Genomic DNA, 7,336 nt, shown 5'->3' with positions numbered 1-7,336 from the left:
GGCTCTGATTGACACCACCTTATTGGTAAAATAAGATAAAAACAATTCAGTCATCATTACTTCCAGCTGAGGCACAAGGAGGGGTTGGGTTTACCAGCTGATCCACATTCTTAAACAGAAACCTGGGATTGTGTTTATGTGTAGTAATGAGTTCAGAAAAATAGTGTGTTCTCGCATCCTTAACCATGTTATTGTAGTTAATTAATAAATCCTTCAGAGTGAGGTAATGGACTTGGACACTGGATTTTTTCCATCTGCGCTCTGCTTTCCTGCATTCCCTTTTGAGGCTGCGAATGCTGTCATTTATCCAGGGTTGCTTACTAGCTTTAGACGTAGGCCTAACCTTTAGAGGAGCAGTAATATTTAGTGACGACAAGCAGATATGATTGAATTGACCCTTCGATAAGCCCCGCCCCCCTTAGTTACTGTTGTGAAGTCCGACAAACTGTCGGCGCTGCCACTTTCTATTACTGCACTCTCCAAAGAAATATTGTCAAATTAGTTGGAAAAGGTGATCTCAGAAAGAAGCAGTCAGTTTTGCAGTTGCATTATAGATTTGAATGTTGTCTTCAGGCTGTCAAAGTGACTCAAACGGACGTGAAAAAAATGAAAGATGGAAGCTAAAGCCTACCGATCACACAGTACAAGTGAACCACCGCATCCCCTGACGATTGAGACAAAAGACAATGATATGAACGATCAACACTGTTCCTGTAAAGCTGGGTAGGCCTCTATTCTTTATTACGATGATTAAAAAGCAGAACAGTAGGGCTTTATTACGTTCCATTGAGTAGGAAGTTAGCTAGCGTTAGCTAACTAATTACATTCGGAACGATCCACTGCCGATCAGCCGACATTATTCTGGATTTATTTTAGGTTTTGGAAAGAGAATAAATCATACTTCTGTGCCCCAGGAACAGCGTTTGACCATATCTAATGTAAAAAAATTTTGGCTGTGGAGCGCATCCATGAAAGTGTCGGATTTCAGTTAGAGTGAGTCCTAGACTGCGCTGTGATTGGCCAGCTTTGTATTTGGGGCGTGGCTTAGCAAAGGGTCAATTGCAGGGCTTCATGCAGCATATTGTAGTAAGGGATGTGTCTCCTTGCCTGACATGAAAGACAGCCCAACTAGCGTTACACTTTTATAAAATATAACATTAACCTTCAAGTAAAAAGAAGTGCTGTATGACATAGAGATAGAGAAAGGGTTTACGCCATCCTCCAGTGACTAAATTGATCACACGACAAGATTTTTGTGTGATAAAGCTTAGCAGATGACTGCAGGTGATTGATCTTGTGTTCTTGTGATCTTGATGTTTATGTTCACATCATTTACTTACCTACCTGCTAAACAATTTCCTGAATTGTTACCAGGTGTTAAATAAGACTGGGAAAGACGTGTGGTAATGATTCTGGAGACGAGCTGTCTGATCTGTTTTTACGGGATAAAAGTTGGAACCAAATGTGAAACTCTAATGTGATCTAACCTCATTTATAAGATAATGTAGTCAATTCATAGTTTTCAGTCACGTGACCAACATAGCATCTCACACCGCGACTCCCCCCGTAGAGACCCCCTTTCAACTTAAGAAAAAGAAAGATTATGAACACAAACTGCAAGTGTTTGTCATATCTGATCCATATAACGTTACAGCATTCGCTGCCGCATTTCTGTCGATAAAAAACCGCCAGGTCCCTTCCGACGCTTGACTGCGGTAATGTTTACTTTTAACTTCTGGGGAATCCCTCACCTAACACAGCTCAGGCTTGTCTCCTCGATTAGTAAATCCGAAAGCACAACAACCATCCAGCATTTTGGAAACAAACGTCTTTTTGCCCTCCAAGGGAGCGTTTTCATTGGTTTGTGACGTCATGTGAAAACTATGAATACGCTGTATGCCATCTTGAATTGCAGATCTTCTTTCAGGTCGATCATACAATAGACTTCAGTTTTTTTCTCACACTTTGCATGAAACAAGTCCCTGCTGAGACCAGACGGCATTTAAATTTTCTTTTTTCATATTATGCCAGTTTTATATTAATACTACTTAGCCGGTTCATTCCTCCCTCTCTTTTTTATATATATATATATATATATATATATAAAATATGAATTTATCTTTGGCAGCTGGTTCAATTAAGATCTCAATCACATTAAGTCAAGGCCATATATATTGTGTTTGTCTGATCTGTCAAACCGTGGTGCTATGACTTGGGGCTAACATGGTAATTACTGGATTGGTGATATGTGATGCGAAGCAGAATGTTAAAGTTGGTAGTTAAGAGTACACACATCACAAATCAAGTCAAATTAATTCTCGGAGCCACACAGATGGAATTTATTACAAGTGTCTCTGCAGTCTGCAGAGTTGGCGGCTGCTGGCTCTGTTCCTCAGACAAATCCAGCCAAACTCTGCAGAGAGGAAATTAAGTGTGTGTGTTTGTGTGTGTAAAAACAACTGCCAGATGACGTTGTGTTTGAGCTTTCAGTGCACAGAGCACTGTTCTTAGCCTTTGACACCAACTGTACTAGGATATATTTTTGTTGATCCATGATTTGGGATCATTACTCCTTTTTGGGTGCACATTTACATAAGTTGGCTTTGAGCATTATACAGATCACTTCTGTAACTACTCTAATGGATGAAGTTCATTAGAGTGTGGCAATTAAGGCTTGTGCTTCATTATAGCCACAATTATTTTTAGAGTCTTGTTACTGTGTCTCTGATGGCACTTGAACTTGTATTTCCACAAGAAGATACTTAAAATGGCACTCATGTTTTTTCCCAGAGGCCTTTGGAGTTGATAACAAACTGGAACATGTGCCTTTCTATTTGATGTTGCTTTACTAATTAATATTAATAAAAGGATCAGTAAAGTTGATTGGATCTAAGTCAGTTTATTTGTCAAAGTGCAGGATATCCCACCTCAACTACTTGTAATATTTGAAGTGGGGGGCAAAATGCAGTCAATCATTAATTTATGCACACACTTTCCTCGCTTACATTTCAGAATTTGCATTTTCAAAAGAAAAGTCAAGGCTCCTGTTGTTGTCTCCGTTTCTGTTCTCTTTTTCATCAGGACTCTGTTGTAAAACAAGTCATTGTTCTCAGTGGGATTTTTTTCTTTTTAGATGAGACTATCAAAGAAAACTGGTCTCTAAAGGAGTAGGTATCACTGAACCCAAATTCTCACTTGCCAGTGCTTTTTGACAGGTTCAGTCTTGAGGAAGATGAAGAAGATGTCCTGGTATGCTCAGTAACTTTCTGTTTGTTGTAGAGCTTTATTTATTAGTCCATTAATTGATTAGTCAATCAATAGGAAATGGATTGATAATAATATTGATAGGGCTGTACCAATTTTAATTTCTTTTACATTTGAAGCTTCTATTTTTGAATGAGGCTTTGAATGTCTGTTGTAATATTTTATCACCCTAAAAAACACTGACCTGCAGCTATGCATCTGTGGCACAGGCGGAAAATAGAGAGAGAGGCAGCAATGTAACCTGGTGGTACAGTTACAGATCAGCAACACTCGAATGTTGATTTCGAAATTCGAAATGTTTTGAAGCTTTGAGCTATTCAGTACAGCCCTAATTATTTTTAAAAACGGATTAAACATGTTTAACTCTAAATTGGTTAATAGAAGAAAGAAGAAGACAATAATTGCCAGGTTAATCAATAATGGAAAATAATCATTAGTTGCAGCCCTAATTTCTTGATTTGGGTGAGACAGGATTTTATCAATACTGACTCGAACCTTTCTTCTTGAACATTTAAATAATTTCTCTCATTCTGACCTGTCGAACATGTGTATTTTAATTAATGCTGATGTTTTTCTGTTCACCACTTGTACATTTCAGTATTTCAGGATTTCAGTACCCTGAAATCCTGCTTAGAGCATTTCATCAGTCTAGAGGTGCCACATTAACTGCTTAACTTATTGTTGTAGTATATATAGAATTTATGTAGTTAATTTCTTTGTATTAGTTTCTTATACATTTACTGCATTTATTCCTCCGTCACTCCTTATTCTAACTTGGCCAGCCTTACTATGCACTATGTCCTGATCTAGTAAGTATCCAATCCGATACTTGTATTTACCTAAATGATGATTAAATATGTATCGCATTGAAATAACAGCTAAAACTTGCTACATTTGGTTTGGCGTTTTGGAGCGCAGCGTTTTTCCCAAAGTTGAACATTTTTATCTCATGGCGACCGGGAAAAAAAACGCTCAGCACCCAGCGCGGAAAAGACACCCAGCGCCTCGTCACGCTGCTGGCGTTTTTACCAGCTTGTAAAAACGTGTCGCTCCCATTGCAATGAATTGAAAAAAGACGCTGGCATATCAAAAAAATGCTTTGGTGGACACGGGCCCTAAAAGTGATGTGACGCGATCAGCATGAGCTACATTGTATCATTCGTTTGGCACAGTGCTGCAACACAAGCAGACTGAGACCCCGATCAGACAGAAAGCGTTTTGCAGGTTTGAAAACGCGAGGTGCCCTTTTGGTTGAATTTGGAAAAGAGCAGTGTTCTGCGTTTTTTTTATATGTTGCTATATAGTATGTTGCTAGGCAACCACCAAATCAGCTGTCCTTTCAGTCTAATCAAAGATTATAGCGCCAGCGATCTGTAATTTTTGGTTTGCTGTTAAGTAATAACAATAAGTCATATTAGCAGAAACTTTATCACAACTCACTGGTCTGTGTCTTTTGTTGCTAAAAACATCTGCTTTAAAAAAAAGATAAATGGAGGGCGCTTGCTCTGGCATTGTTTGAGGGTGCGAGGTGTACAGACACGCAGCAGACAGGCAAACGGAGATCCGTGTTGGCACGAGACCCTCAGAAAGGGGAGACACCGCTGGTAGAACCACCAGTTGGTCCAGTAGCTTCATTTTAATGGTGGCCAGTACAAGGCTTATTTTAGGATGAGACAGTTTGTTGCAGTGTCCGGACAATTCAAGCAACTGTAAACTTCTGTCACCACAACTGAGGGTGCATAATCAGCCCGCAATAGAAAACAATTTAAAAAAGGCGTCTCTCGCTGCAAAAAACGCATTCTGTCTGATGAGTAAGGAAAAGAATTAGATCAGCTTTATTTTAGCCAATGCCGATTCTTTAAAGAGGTCATGGTATGCTTTCTGGCTTTTTCCCTCTCCTTTATTGAGTTTTATATATCTTTTTTTTTGTGCATGTAATAGGTTTGCAAAGTGAAAAAGGCAAAAGTCCACCTCAAAGGGAGTTACCCTCTCCCACAGAAAACACTGCTCCTGAACTGCTTGAAAACGGCTCGATTGTAGTCTAGCCTTTACTTACGCAACCTTTCTGCATCACTTTGTAACATGCATCAAAATGCTCGCCTAGCGGCTAGTCAAGCACACCCTCAAAAACATTGGTGGAGAAACACAGTGAGTGGCAGCACACAGTGACAAGACATACACCCGCTGCCTCCCCTCACCCCCACCCTCCCTACCGAACATTAGACAGTCAATGGGCATAAGGTTGTTACTGTGATGTAGAGATAGTTAAAACGTTATGTACAAAAGATCAATTTGTTACAAAAGAATAACTTACACCCTGAAACTTTTGCTCCAGTCGAGATTACTAAGCAAGTTTTGGAACATGTGCAACTGAACTGAAACAGCGTTTACTGCATAGGTCTACCGGGTTGTCAGGACCCACCCTACTCTGCCTCTCGGTAGCTAAACAGAGTGGTCAAAACACAGGGTGAAAAGAGAAGCTGCAGCAATGTGCAATATGACAAAAATATGGTGTTTTTTTTGTTTTTTTTTTTGAAAAATAAACCATGTAAACCTATTCTGGTACAACCCCTAAATAAAATTATGACAAAGTACCTTAGGCTGTATCATCTGCATCTGTTTACAGACCTCTGCAAGATACTGGGATCATCAGTGAGTATCCAACTTTCTCAGCTGGGTTTGAGGGTCTGCTCTCTGTATGTTGGTTCAATTCAGTCTTTTACAGATGATGTCAACTGTTCTTCTCTTGCGCCACTGAATGTTTTGAAGTGAATAACCCTGTATTACAGAGCTGTTACAGGAGATAGGACAGCAATCTTAGTCTGTGTCACTGTCACCACTATTGCTGAATATTTGCTGATAATATATATTTAGCTACCATAAGGTTTTTAGCGATGGCTTCCTTTTTTTACGTCCTCTCTTGAAAAAGGACCAGCCATTTTTTCTCTAAACATTTCTTTTTTGGCTATTATTTGTTTTGCGCACGTTCACCAAACTGTGTGTGTGTGTGTGTGTGTGTGTGTTTTAAAAGTCTACCTAACATATACTCAGCTGTACTCTCCTTCAGACTGTACTGAATAAGACAAGTGCACTGCACTTCATCGGAGGTACAAACCGAAACTAATACAGTACTTGTGATCAGGCAGAAATCTCAGCACAAATCCACATTAACTACTGCAGCTCCGGTAAAGTGCAGCTCACAGTCCCAAACAGAGCCAGATTGTCCTTCAGGTTTTAGATCTTTATAATGCAAAACTCTACCAGCGAGTCTGCTGGCTGCGTCTCCATTATTTTTAAAATTTGTTGTAGCACATTATTACTGGTATTGTGTCAGAAAGGCAAAGCCCTCAGATTTATTGTAAATGTGTTATTCATATTGTCCACAGTCAAGTTAATAGGTCTTTCTCAGCACCTTCTTAAGATATGAAATTACACTGTAGACACTGGACAGATGGTAGGTCTAGCAACTCTATGTAGTTCAGTTGGGTGGCAACAATGCCCACTGATAATGTTCTGGTTGTCCTAGACTATTAATAATGTAGAATGAATGTAGGAATTATACAAATTATAATATATTTTATGAAACTTAGGAAATATTACAGAATGTAAAAACAAGGAGTAATCTGCTTTGAGATAAAAAGTGGTGAGTAGGCGGCCCTTATCTATGAGATTGAAACAGCATGTTTTGTTCCAGTAAATGCTTTGCTTGTCTCTCTGTGTGTTTCTTTCCCTCTCTCGCTTCTTTTTCTTTCTCTCACCACCTCCTCCTCCTCCAACCAGCAATGCTGCTCTCCTCTCCTCCCACACGCTCGCATAGACACAGATGCAGACACTATAATGTTAACACAAGTATGAAGGAGAGGGGGGGAAAAAGACTGGGATTGAGAGCGTGTGCCGAGTCAAAGAAAAACACACCATGGAAGAGACAGAGATTATAATAGAATGTGGAAGAAAGGAATATGATGGAGAGATCAGAGGAAAAACTTTTTATTAAAAGCTACCAGAGTCCAACAGTTACACCGGTGGTCAATAAAGTCAGCAGATGTCTGATAATTTAGCAGTGTGAAAGTTA

At 39.5% G+C, this 7,336-nt stretch overlaps 1 protein-coding gene across 4 annotated transcripts in view; it reads left to right on the top strand.

Annotated features, from left to right (window-relative positions):
• sipa1l1 (signal-induced proliferation-associated 1 like 1) overlaps window positions 1–7,336 on the top strand; it is a 62,985-nt gene that overhangs the window by 28,767 nt on the left and 26,882 nt on the right. Inside the window, exon 3 of one of the 4 annotated variants that reach the window (XM_046060064.1) lies at window positions 5,891–5,916. The exons of the other annotated variants lie outside the window; for them this stretch is intronic. The gene's annotated coding sequence lies outside the window, so the exon portion shown is untranslated. The remainder of the gene's footprint in view (window positions 1–5,890; window positions 5,917–7,336) is intronic. 4 annotated transcript variants of the gene reach the window in all.

Source organism: Micropterus dolomieu, linkage group LG10 (assembly GCF_021292245.1).
Source record: "Micropterus dolomieu isolate WLL.071019.BEF.003 ecotype Adirondacks linkage group LG10, ASM2129224v1, whole genome shotgun sequence".
NCBI lineage: Eukaryota > Metazoa > Chordata > Actinopteri > Centrarchiformes > Centrarchidae > Micropterus > Micropterus dolomieu.
This window is presented reverse-complemented; position numbering and strand designations above follow the sequence as displayed.